The sequence below is a fragment of the Puma concolor genome, chromosome E2 (assembly GCF_028749965.1).
Source record: "Puma concolor isolate L17-30 chromosome E2, mPumCon1.1.hap2, whole genome shotgun sequence".
Classification (NCBI taxonomy): domain Eukaryota; kingdom Metazoa; phylum Chordata; class Mammalia; order Carnivora; family Felidae; genus Puma; species Puma concolor.
Genome location: NC_141681.1, coordinates 62546257 through 62559793, shown reverse-complemented (window position 1 = coordinate 62559793; position 13537 = coordinate 62546257). Strand labels below are relative to the sequence as shown.

Below are 13537 nucleotides of genomic sequence, written 5' to 3'. Positions count from 1 at the left end.
TCAGAGCCTGACCAATGGAAACCTCTGTTCGTCGAACCTTCGACCAATGAGAGCCTTCTGGCTTCGGGCCAATGGGACTGTCCTTCCTTCGGGCCTCCGGCCACTGGGGGCGCTCCTGCCGCAGACCCCCGCGAGGCTTGCCTGGAGGGCGGCGGCGGCCGGGGGCCGCCGAGGGCTGTGGCGCCGGGGCGGGCTCCGAGGGGACCCTGGTGCTAGGGGTCGTCCGTCCTCCCAGCCTGGCAGCTGGGGGTTCGTGTCTGCGCGCGTCCGCGGCGCCTAGGTGGCCTTTGCTCCTCCAGCCCCCATTGAAGGTGCGCGTCTGTCCACGCGGGAGTGGGGTGCCCTGCTTTGAGACCCGGGGCCTGCGCGTCCTTGCTGGCAATGCTGGGCATCTCCCTTGCCACCCCGCCCAGTGCCCAGCGCGGCAGGGGTCAGCAGCACCAGGAGGGGCATTTGTCAGGCATCTTCACTGACTTGAGCAGAGGGCAGGAGCTGCTGTGGGAACCATGAATCAGGCAGTCTCCGGGAGACTGAATGTGGCCACTGCTGGGTTCCCACACAATTTCCAGGCAGTATTCCTTTCTCGGTGGGCAGAGAAGTCCCAGGAGGAAGTATAGCCTTCCTCTCTGCAGCAGCCCCAAAAGGGTGGAAAAGATGAGGGAGGGTTGAGTCTGTTATCTTAGAGCAGCCCCATGTATTTATGTGGAATGAGTCACTGGGCACAACTTTCCTCCTGGTTCTAATAGTGCTGAAGTTTCAATGCATGATGTTTCCGTATTGTTTCAATTTTTAATTTTCTACTACTTATATTTTTGTTTTCTCCTTGGTTATATTATAGGACGTTTGTCTGTTGCAGTAGTTCTCAAAGTGTGGGCCAGGGACACCCTGGAGCTTCCTGAGACCCTGTGAGTTGGTGAGTTCAAAACTAAGTTCAGCACTGAGTGTTATATGTAACTGATGAATCACTAAATTCTACACCTGAAACAAATTTTACCATATATGTTAACTAACCAGAATTTAAATAAAAACTTGAAAAGGAAGGAAAAAAACCCATGAGTTCATAATAATAGCTTTTCCCCCCACTCCCATTTTCTCACAAATGTACAATAGAGTTTTCCAGAGACTTCTGAATGTGTAATATTGCAACAGAATGATAGTGTTAAAGATAAACAAAATGGACATTGATTAACATGGTGAAAACAGATTTTATTCAGTAACTGCTGACAGTGGGGGAGAGCACTGAACCCCACTTGCATTTGTGCAGAGGTGACTGGGCCTTTTAAAGAAGAATAAGGGAATCAGAAGGGGGAGAGAGCAGGACTCATGTGGAAAACTACAAAGTGTTGGTCAGTGTAAATATGATTGAGCCAGTGAGCTGTTGCCTGGTGATTATCAAAGTTAGGGTTCTACCCTCCCACAGAGACTAGAGACAGCAGCCCTCTCCTTTCTGACCATTCTGTTTCAAAGGAAACTTTCCTTAAAAAAGACTGAGTTGTAGGATGTACACAGACATCTCAGACAGAAAGAATTCAGTTCTAAGCTCTTTTTTAGTAAATGCTATAAGAAGAGGAGGTCAGGAGCTATCCTTGGGTGTTCACCAGAACAAAGAGCAAATTCTCCCGGCAGCATTTCTCAGGGAGGCAGTCAGCAGGCATTTCACTGGGAGGATGGTGTCTTTCTAGGGACACAGCATTGTGCTGCTAGAAGCCATGCCAGAGTCCAGTTGTCTCCTACTGAAGAGGTTAGGACTGAACTGAGAGTACTAAGAGTACAAAGGCACAAGCAGCTATGGAAACCCAACTGCCAGACATTAAAGAGATTTGCAAAAATATAATGCAACACTAGTCACTAATATTTACTTGTTTTGGAAACTGTAGTTATTTTCCATAAAGTGGGGGTTTTGAAAAAAAAAAACAAACAAAACAAAAACAAAATGTTGTATTTGTTTTTTAGGGCTACCATAAAAAAGTACCACAAACTGGGTGACTTAAATAAGAAAAATGTATTGTCTCAATTATGGAGGCTACAAGAGATCAAGGTTTTGATATGGTTTGGTCCTTCTGAGGGCATGAGAGAGATACTCTGCTCAATCCCTCTTTTCTCAACTTCTGGTGGTTTCCCAGCAATCTTTGGTATCCGTTGGCTTGTAGATCTCTGCCTTCATCTTCATATGACTTCTCCCTGTGTGCACGTCTGTCTCGAATTTTCCTCTTTTTATAAAGACACCAGGGGCACTTGGGTGGCTCAGTCGGTTAAGCATCCGACTTTGGCTCAGGTCATGATCTCAGGGCTCATGAGTTCAAGACCTGCGTTGGGCTTTCTGCTGTCAGCACAGAGCCCACTTTGGATCCTCTGTCCCCCTCTCTGTCCCTCCCCTGCTCATGCTCAAGCTCGCTCTCTCTCTCTCTCTCTCTCTCTCTCAAAAATAAATAAACATTGGGGTACCTGGGTGGCTCAGTCAGTTAAACATCCTACTGACTCTTGGTTTCAGCTTAGGTTATGATCTCATGGTTTGTAAGTTTGAGCCTCGCATTGGGCTCTGTGCTGGTGGTGTGGAGCCTGCTTGGGATTCTCTCTCTCCCTCTCTCTCTTTCTGCCCTTCCCTGATTCCTGCTGTCTGTCTCTCTCAAAATAAATAACTAAATTTTTTTTTAAAAAAAGCATTCTCAGGGTTTCTGTGTGGCTTAGTTGGCTGAGCGTCCAACTTCAGCTCGGGTCAAGCCCCGTGGGGAGTTCAAGCACTGCGCTGGGCTCTGTGCTGACAGCTCAGAGTCTGGAGCCAGCTTTGGATCCTCTGTCCCTTTCTCTCTCTGCTCTTCCCCTGCTCTCTCTCTCTCTCTCTCTCTCTCTCTCTCTCTCTCTTTCTCTCTGTCAAAAATAAATAAACATTAAAAAATTAAAAAAAATTCTTTTGTTGAAAATCTTTAAGAAATAAACATTAAAAAAATGAAAGCATGCTTTGATAATAATTTTGTATGTATTCTTCTGGTTTTGATATGGAGTATATTATTTTTTTGTCTAAACAAAATCAGATTATTTTTTATTTTACTTACTTATTTTATTATTTTCCTCTTTGACCAAATGGCTTTTGGATGATAATTTGTTTTTAATGTTTAAAACATTTTTAATGTTTATTTTTAAGAGAGAGAGAGAGAGAGCATAAATAGGGGAGGGGCAGAGAGAGAGGGAGACACAGAAGCTGAAGCAGGCTCCAGGCTCTGAGCTGTCAGCACAGAGACCAATACGGAGCTTGAACTCATGAACTGTGAGATCATGACCTGAGTTGAAGTCAGATGCTCAACCAACTGAGCCACCCAGTTGTCCCCACATCTTTCTTTTTAAAATCCTTTTAGGGGGCACCTGGGTGGCTCAGTCGGTTAAGCGTCCAACTTTGGCCCAGGTCATGATCTCACAGTTTGTGGATTCAAGCCCCGCATTAGGCTGTGTGCTGATGGCTCAAAGCCTGCAACCTGCTTCGGATTCTGTGTCTCCTTCTCTCTTTGCCCCTCCCCCACTCACGCTCTATCTCTCTCCTTCAAAAATAAACATTAAAAAAAAAATCTTTTTTAAAACCCTTTTAGAGCATTCTCACACCATTCCTCTATGTGCCTGAAAATCCACTTTCTGAAGAGGGAAAATCCACAAGTGGGAGGCCTAAAGGAGATTGGATGGGAGCAATGGGGATATTTCGGTGGAAGGTGTCCCAGGCAGAGATCACAGAATATAGCAAGACTCTAGATGCTCAAAGAACTGTCTTGTGAAACTTAAATTTATGTAGGTGTATATCATGTTTTCTCCTTACCTTGGCTAATATTTTAAACTGGGCGGCTCCACTTTATGTCCCTTGGGCGCCTCAATATAACCTGTCCAAAAGTATACGTGCTGTTCTTGTGCTCCAAGCTTCCTCCTTCATGTCACCTCAGCCTACTCATCTTTCTATATCATAATCTGATATAAGATTAAGATTCTTTGGGAAAGATTCCTTTCTCTCTGTTACTCCTCCGTGGGTCACTGAGGATCCATGGTGGATTAAGATCGCCCCAAATTCTTTGTGTCTCTTCCCACCAGGAGGTGGGATTTATATCCCCTCCCCCTGTCTGGGCTGCCCCTGACTGACTATGCAATAAAATGTAGCAAAAGTGATGATGTGTGACTTCTGAGGCCAAATCATAAGAAGTTTTTACAGATTCTGCCTGGGTCTCCTGGAATGTTCATTCTTGGGACACCCTCTTTTAGAACCCAGCCACCATGCTGAGAGGAGCCTAGGCCACTTGAAGGGGTCTAATGTCAGTGCTCCAGTCAACAGTCCCAGCTGAGCTCACACCTGGCAGCCAGCGCCAGCCTTAATCTTCACCCTGAGCCTTCAAATGTCTCCAGCCCTGATCGCGTTGACCTGAAACCACACAAGAGGCCCTAAGTGAAAAGAACCACCCAGCTACCCAGTCAACTTATAGAACGGTAAGAAATTAAAGAAATTATTGTTTTAAACCACTGTGTTTGGGATGTTTGTTACATAATATTAGAAAAGTGAATCTGTGGCTTGTGGATGTTTAGCTTCCTAAAAATCTTTCCTGCTTGTTCCTTCCTATTAGTTCAGTCCCTCATCATTGTTTTTAAAAATATAAAACACATGTTTTTAAGCAAGTAATACATTCTCATGACTTGAAATTCAGAAGGTGCACTATGGTATCTGGTGAGATCTTCCTCTTTCCCTTGACTCCCACCACTGACTTCCTTACTTCTAGCAACTACTATTTTTAGTTTCTTGTAGGTCCTTCTGGAGACACGTTATGTATTCACAAGTAAATATATGTAAATATTTTTTCATTCTCTTATACAAGTGGTGGCTACCACGCATTGAATTTTACCTTGCTTTTATTCAGTAAACAATATTCTAGAAATCTTTCCATACAAGCATGTAAGATCCTTCCTTATTATTTTTAACAACTTTATTGAGATATTAGTTCCTCTTCATCTATTTAAAGTGGGGTCCCCAGTTGGAGCATAGAGACTTTCTGGGACTGAGAAAATGACTCTTAGGTTAGGAACCTCAGTAGACAAACTGGCCTGTAGGAGAGTGTCTGTTGAGAACCACAGAAGAAATAGCTCATGACAGAGCAAAACATAAAGAGATGGAAATTTTGATGGAAGGTAATAGCCTAAGTGAACAGATCCAGAAAGCCTCATGGGCCAATAATGGGACCCCAGATGGAGAATGAGGGACAGAGAGAGAAGCTCATGATCAAGGCGATCACTGAGGAAAGTTTGTTGATGTGAAGAAACTCTTTGTGAGTGTTGGAGAGGGCTCACCGAGTTCTTGGAAGGAGTGATGTATTAAACTGTTTGAAAATCCATTTGGTCACAAATTGTGTGTGTGTGTGTGTGTGTGTGTGTGTGTGTGTGTTATGAGTGTGTAAATACAACTATTGTGACTGTTATGCCAAGCTTCTTAATCATTTCATGGTGAATCACTTATCTACTTAAACAGCCATTTTTTTTTTCCTGAGAAATATGTTAAAGTTTCCCCAAATGACTGTACTGTAGATTTACCCATTTTTCCTGGTATTTCTACTATTTTTCAGTAGTGCCATTTCTTTTTTTTTTTTTTTTTAATGTTTATTTATTTTTGAGACAGGGAGAGACAGCATGAACGGGGGAGGGTCAGAGAGAGAGGGAGACACGGAAATCCGAAACAGGCTCCAGGCTCTGAGCTGTCAGCACAGAGCCCGACGCGGGGCTCGAACTCACGGACCACGAGATCATGACCTGAGCCGAAGTCGGATGCTTAACCGACTGAGCCACCCAGGCGCCCCCAGTAGTGCCATTTCTAAAGGTTCATGGTCATTTAAAATCTTTGTAGATTTTACCTTTTATTAACATAAAATATCCCTCTGCAGAACAGAGAGGGTTATTGAATCAAGTGGTCTGAAACCCTGTAGAGCTCTTCATACCCCAGGGTCTTTCCAGAAATTATACCCCTTGACACTTCTGCATCAGTGTATCTCCCTCACCAACCTCTGACGTATGGGCTTTACAATTTTAAAAGAATCCTTGCAAAGCCAAATGGCATGGAACAGTGACTGGCCTTTTAAATTTGCATTTTCCTAGGTTAGATCTATGTATCTACTTCTAGGCCATGTTTGAATCCTTTCTTCTAAGCACTTTGGATGTCTTAGCTTTACTTTTTCCAGCTAATTTCAGACCATTTGCTTATTATATGATCATTCTGTGTTAGTTATCTAGCGCTTATTGGGTGCCCTCTCTGTTCCAGATTCTCTGGGGCAGACCCAGCTTGGGCCCTCTGCCTGGCAGCTAGGAACAGCTTGACCTCATGGGAGAAAGATGCTGGGTTTCTTTGAGCATCTTTCTGGAGAGCTCAGCACAGCTGTGGCCAAACACCAGGAAAACTGCTGGGGGAGGCAGCCCCTTTGGAGCAGAGCGTTTCCAAGATCAGGATACAGTGTGACTGAAATCCCCAGATCTGTTAGGGAAAGGGTCCTGCTATGAAGTGGGCAGATGTAGAATCCTCAAATCTGGACCGATGAACAAGCTGTTTTCTACCTGGGATGGCTAGATCTGTGACCTCAATGTGCAGCAGACAAAGGGCAATCCCTTCCCACTCCCTCTGAGCCCGGCAATGTGCGAAGGGTTTCCACATGTGCAGGAGACACAGAAACCACCATCGAGCTATCTACATCTTCTTCAACTCCAACTAACAGATTCTTACACACGAGAATGTCTGAGAACACAGCTGGGCATGGCTCTATGGAGTGACACTTCATTTTTCTCTCCAGAGATCATAGTTCCAGCCAAGTCTTGACCACTAACTCACTCTTTGTTCCTGAACCCACCCCCTACCCCCCCACCCCCGCCAACACACACACACAGGGTGACTGCTTGATCCCCAACCCCTGAGAGAGTAAGATTGACATCTCATGTGTCAACCTCTTCTCTGTAAGTCAGGAGATCAGTTCCAGTCTTTGCAGTAGGAAGTGAGACCTGGATAACATCCTTCATCTAAGGGGAGGGAACTGAGGAACAGAGAGGTAGGCATAAAAGTCCCTCAGGCCACACAGCATGTTCATTAAGGAAAAGTCACCAAATATGACTAGTGAGTCTTTCATCTCATACAATTCCTCCTCAAATCTGCTCCTGTCTATTTCCTTCATCATCCTTCCAGTGCTGGAGTTGAGATGAGATGAGATGAGATGAGATGAGATGAGATGAGATGAGATGAGATGAGATGAGATGAGATGAGATGAGATGAGATGAGATGAGATGAGATGAGATATTCTCCAGCGCTTCTTCATTGAACCAAGAATGGCTATTATGTACCAGGAACTGTTTGGCAGTGAAGCAGATAACAGCCCTACCCTTATGAACTGACATTTTGTGTGTGTGTGGAAGGTGGGGTGGGTTAGAGTTATTTTTTTTAATTACATATTTTTTATGTCAGATGGTATTAGGATGAACTAGGTTCTGTTGAACTAACAAACAAGACCCCACTTTCAGTGGCTCATGTCTGCTTACAGTTGATTTACTAGTCATGCTCTCTGTCCACTGGGGTTGGTGGTTGAGTGGGAGGGGAAAGGGGTGTTGTCCAGCTCATCATGGCTATGATGGGTGTTGCTGGTTACCAGAGCCTCCTTGTCTTGACTCCCTCTGCATCCCCTGCAGCAACAATCACTTGTACAGCGTGACTGAGTTTCTCTCTGTGAGATCTGCAACCAGCCACCAGTGGTGTGGAGGAGGAGGTGACAGATCCAAGTGTCAACTGCTGCTGCTGCTGCTGATCAACTGCTGAGATGATGATGGGAGTTTAAGTTCACTGTGATTTCCACACCGAGAATTTGAAGAAGACCAACAAGGAGCTCGGTGGGCTGGGGCTCAAGGAAGACACAGCTCTGGTACGTACGTGGATGGCAAGCAGGATTACAGGGACAAGAGGACAGATTGTGAAAACAGAACATGCAACCTGAAAGTGGAGCAAGGACCTAAATATCCAGAACTCCTCCATCAGTTCTGTTTCTACAAGAATGAATATGAATAGTGTAAATAATTCTTGGGTGATGTTATATACACAGAGCACATTTGTTGACAGCCAGCTGGCAAAATTCATACAGCCTTAGCATCACATCCTCAAGAATTAAGATGCTAAGAGCTGATGATGTTGAAAGAAAATCAGAAGCTTCCACAGCCCCCAGAAGGACAAATGTACAATTAGTGTATCTCAGAGTCATCATAGGTCAAGAACATTCTGCTCATGCTATCTTCATTAAATACCATGATGCAACATGTCTGCAGCTGGTAAACTGGACCTGAACATTACTAAGAATGTTTAACATTCTTAGTGGTGTTTAACACACCGGGGCACCTAGCTGACTTATGGTAAAGCATGTGACTCTTGATGTCAGAGTTGTGAGTTCAAACCCCACGTTGAGCATAGAGCTTATTTAAAAAAAAAAAAAAAAAGTTTAAACATAAATTTATGTTTTATGTTTAGGGTATTTATAGAAGAAAAAAAGACAATATCATTTTTTTGTTTTCTTATCAAGGTACTGTGTCATTTAAGCCTGGAACGATCCAAATGGGATTTGAGTCTACAAACTGAATCATGGCAAGGAGTGTCAAGTCTGAGGTATGGAGGTGTGATTCTGAAAACCAGCCTCAAGCAGGATTTATATGAACCGTGTGTTTTACCCACTTGAGCAGCCAGGGCAATAGTCTGAACTACTAATGGAACAGGTACTGTGAATACGGCTAAATATATTCCTGTTTGAAGAGGCATGAGAGCTTGCACAAAGAAGACTAATATGGCAGCCTAGGCTCCACCTGTTACAAGTCCCGTTTTCAGGGTTGGCCTGGCCCTTGGCTGACACCTGGCAACTTGGCTTTTAGAGTTTTGTGTGTATCCCAACTGATAAGCATGTCTCACTGTGCCCAGAATATGCAAACGATGTGATTTACACTGAACATCTGCTTTCCTTCTGGGAGTCTGGAATGTGGTATGTTTTAGACAGAAGGTGCCTACTTGCCTGGTCTTCAGTGCATTGTGTGACCCCCTCAGAAGAGGGAGAGAGAAGAGGGAGAGATTGCATCACAATCTGTCCTCTTGTCCCTGTAATCCTGCTCGGTGTGGAAATCACAGTGAACTTAAACTCCCATCATCATCTCAGTGCATTGTGTGACCCCCTCAGAAGAGGGGAGAAGAGAAGAGAGAAATCCTGCATGTGGATTTCCCCAGACTTCACCTTTCTCCTTATGGTCCACCTGTGTGTCCTTGCTACATCACTACAATAAGCCTTAGCTGTGAGTATGAGGATATGCTGAGTCTCATGAAATCGCCTGGAAATCTCTGGATGTGGGGATGGTCTTGTGGCCCTCAACAGTTTCGCTGCCTAGTTGTATCAAAATTATGTGTAGGATTGGGGCGCCTGGGTGGCGCAGTCGGTTAAGCGTCCGACTTCAACCAGGTCACGATCTCGCGGTCCGTGAGTTCGAGCCCCGCATCAGGCTCTGGGCTGATGGCTCAGAGCCTGGAGCCTGTTTCCGATTCTGTGTCTCCCTCTCTCTCTGCCCCTCCCCCGTTCATGCTCTGTCTCTCTCTGTCCCAAAAATAAATAAACGTTGAAAAAACAATTAAAAAAAAAATTATGTGTAGGATTATTTTGATATCTGTATTCTAAAATGGGGGAGGGGAGAATGGATTTCTGTTTCTCGTTAAAAGGAGCCTCTGGGTCACATGTAATAGATGTGGTATCTAGTGTTTTTACCAAAAAAGGAAAAAAAAGCCACAAACTTAAATAAAACTAACAAAGAGGAAAGCGATATGTGGATATACGATTTTGAGATTACTATTTACAAAATGTTAAAAAAAAAAATTGGGGTGCCTGGCTGGCTCAGTCAGTGGGGCATGCGATCTTAATCTCGGGTTGTAAATTCAAGCCCCACATTGGGTGCAGAGATTACTTAAAAATCTTTAGGGGCGCCTGGGTGGCTCAGTTGGTTAAGCATCTGACTTAGATTCAGGTCATGATCTCACTGTTCATGAATTCAAGCCCCACATCAGGCTCTGTGCTGACAGCTCAGAGCTTGGAGCCTGCTTCAGATTCTGTGTCTCCCTCTCTTTCTGCCCCTACCCTACTTGCGTTCAGTCTCTCTCTCTCAAAAATAAACATTAAAAAAAATTTTTTTTTTAATCTTTAAAAAACAAAACAACCAAAATGTTAAGGAAAAAATAGAAAGTGTCCTTGAACTATCCAGGTATCTAGGTATCACCTCAGCCTGACCAAGTGGACTCTCTGAAGATGGGCCCAGGAGCCACAATTCTAATAGCTCCTCTCAGGTGGGTCTTATGCATGTTTTGATCAGGAACCACTGACCTCTGAGTATGAGAATAATTCGGGTGGAAAGGGCTCAGGTTCTTATTTCAGATGAGCCCACTTCTTGGGTCCTAGGACTTGTGTGGGGGTAGAATACCTATGAGAGCAAGGCTGAAGCACTGGCTGCATATGTAGGAGCTGCACCCTTCAATCCCCAGTCCCTCCATCTCCCTCTTCTAATTCCCACTGGGCTTAGTCTCCAGGCACACATAACCACCACGTGTGGAGTCCCCACTATGGCTTGAGGACACTGTGGCATTGCACACATCTTCTGTACCCAAGTCTCCAGTAGCGCCTTCATTGAATGAGGCTGCTCTCGTGACTTGCTGAATGCAGAAATCTCTCAGATGTTTTAGCCAACAGGAATTGTCAAACGATGTTCACTCCGCTGGGTCTGTTGGGCAGGTCCTTCCCCCCAGGCTCTGCCATCTTCTGAGAGTTATGCAATAGCAGGACCAACTATCCAATCACAAGCAAAGTTCCCATCTGTTCTGTCCAGGCTGCCTAGCCAAGGTGTTTTCCACCTCAACCTCAGAGTCTCATATGAACCACAGCAGCTATATTACTTGAAGTGTTTTATGATGGAAACCAGGTAACTGCCAGAGTGACCTTGGGGGAAGCACATTCAGTACTTGGTTACACAAATTCACACAACTGTCTTGCCACATCTAGTTGTCCCAGGCTATCAGGACCTTTCTAGGTCCCCACTCTGGGGCTGCCTTCTGACTTCCTGGTGATAAGGCTGCTGGAAAATCAAGTCTTGAAAGACTAAGCCATTCCCCTTTAATTCCAGGGACTTCTAAGAAGCCAAGGAGCCTTCCTTCTTCTGGAATGAAATCTAATTTGCTAAACAGAAAAGTCTGACATCTTTCTTTTTGCTCTTGCTTTTTAAATTGTCAATCTACTATGACAGCAACACTGAATCAAAAGAAGGAAAATTGTACCTAATCCCACAAATCAATTGCAGATGTCCTCATGTACTGTGGTTTTTGCTCACCTATAGTTACACATTGTTAATAATTTGTTACCCAAATAAGGAATGTACCACCAGGGAATGAAGTACTACAGAAGGTATAAAATGAAATCCGGGTCTCCTGCCCTACCCTACTCAACAGTCACATTCCATCAATGACTATTAACCATTTCTTTCTTTTTTTAACCATTTCTATTCCAGTTCTTCCTGAGGCCATCTCTATAATTCTGATCTTTTATGGCCTATAGACTTAACTGACTTCCTGCTCTGGTAAGCAGTGTAGATTTGTCTCAGACTGTTGCTCCTCTATTTGCATCTAATTTGTCATATTACCATTTTGAGCCCTAGTTCTAGTCTCCTAAATAACCTATCGTATTATATTTAAAAGTCCACTTCCTAAGATGAGGATACAGGGATACTCTGTCTCCCCACTATGTCTCTTTCTCCTACTTTACAACAGCTGCAGACTGTACCATCACTGTTAGTGCTGACAACAGTGGTGCTCTACTCCTGCCGTTATGAAACCCTCACATCACAGCTCTGGGTTTCTTTCTTTAAAAAAAGCAAAAAACAAACAAAAAACCCCCAGTATCTCCTGTTTATATCTATGCAAATACTGTTCAGTGAAAGACCAAAACAATCTGATTATATATCTCTTTCTTTTATTCCAATATCATGAGTCTTCTGCCTCTTCTAAGAAGAAATATTAGCATCAGGGTCAAATGCATGGATCTTATTCATCATAGATTGTAGTTGGCAAGATCTGAAGATCTTTCAGCTTTCCTTCCCTTCTCCCCTTTCCTTCCTCTTTTCTTTCTTGTCCAATAATCTCACTTTTAATTTCATAGTCTGTTCTTGTTTTCATAATTCTCTTTTAAAAAGAGCATCTTGGATTTATTTTTCACCTGAAATTATTTTTTGACCCACTCTTAGAATAAAGCTTTTAAATATTTGGTTCCCTGAATATCTGTTCTCTTTAGGGTCGGTTTTTGTTTCATTTTAGATATTTTTTATTTTATGTTGAAAGCTTTCATCATTTTTCACACCTTGGCTCCCACCCATAGTGAAAAGACTATCAAAGAAGATGGGAAATTCCATAGGTGGGTGAGACTGGTTTAATGGCATGCTTTGCTATAGGGTGAAAAGTGCAAGAAGTAGTTGTTAGGATGAAGGTCCTTATAATGCCTAAACAAGGCAGCTTTTGTTCTGGAACATAATCCACCTAATTCTCTAGTCCTTCAAACTGTTTCTAGCACATAACTTTCTCCCTCCTATATTTTTTGCTTGCCCACAGCCAGATACTTACTGCAAGACAAGAAAAAAGGGGGAGGAGGGAGAGGAAATTCAGTTTCAGAACAGATTTTTCAATTAATCCTGTTTTCTCCCACACCTCTCAGTGTACAGCTCTGCCAGAGGACTGTGGCCTCTACTGCAGCCCTCTTCACAGGACCCTGGCTTCAGCCTTTCCCACTCCGCATCTCCAGCTGATGCCCTCACATCTGCTTTCACCTTGCTCAAATTTGCAGGTATGGCCTCTCCCACTTTCTTCACCATGGTTGATTTACAGTTCAGTCTTTTTTTGAACATGTTGCTGAATGACTTTTTAAAATGTTTATTTATTTTTGAGAGCGAGAGAACGAGCAAGCAGGGGAGGGGTAGAGAAAGTGGGAGACAGAAGATCTGAAGCAGACTCTGTGCTGACAGCAGCCAGCCTAATGTGGGACTCAAATTCATGAACCATGAGATCATGACCTGAGCCAAAGGCAGACACTTAACCAACTGAGCCACCCAGGCGCCCCTGAGCTGACCTTCTTAACCAACCATCTGTGTACATGTTTTTTATGTGGTTGTAATGTTTTGTGTAAATACTACTTTGGGTCCTGTTTTCACTTTACCTGATATATATATATATATATATATATATATATATATACACATTTTCTAAGTAGGCTCCATGCCCAATGTGGGGCTTAAACTCATGACCCCTGAGATCAAGAGTTGCATGCTCCACCAGCTGAGTAGCCAGTCAGTGATAAATATTTTTCATATTGCTATACATCCAGCTCTGATTACAGTCAACCTAACTGGGCAACAAAGTTAAATTAGAGCACAACAGAGTCTGACATATTCAGTCTTTTTTTTTTTTTTTTTTTTTTTTTTTTTTTTTTTTTTTTTTTTTTTT

The 13537-nt window shown here is 43.6% G+C and overlaps 1 long non-coding RNA gene across 9 annotated transcripts in view; it reads left to right on the top strand.

Moving 5' to 3' along the window:
- Window positions 1–114: 114 nt before the first annotated feature.
- LOC147573924 (uncharacterized) overlaps window positions 115–13537 on the top strand; it is a 19007-nt gene continuing 5584 nt past the window's right edge. Inside the window, exons 1-8 of one of the 9 annotated variants that reach the window (XR_015244469.1) lie at window positions 115–311; window positions 839–913; window positions 7678–7907; window positions 8556–8638; window positions 9177–9309; window positions 10264–10345; window positions 12383–12455; window positions 12753–12881. This is a non-coding gene — a long non-coding RNA (uncharacterized LOC147573924). The remainder of the gene's footprint in view (window positions 312–838; window positions 914–7677; window positions 7908–8555; window positions 8639–9176; window positions 9310–10263; window positions 10346–12382; window positions 12456–12752; window positions 12882–13537) is intronic. The other 8 variants (XR_015244468.1, XR_015244466.1, XR_015244471.1 and 5 more) reach the window with 8 other exon arrangements.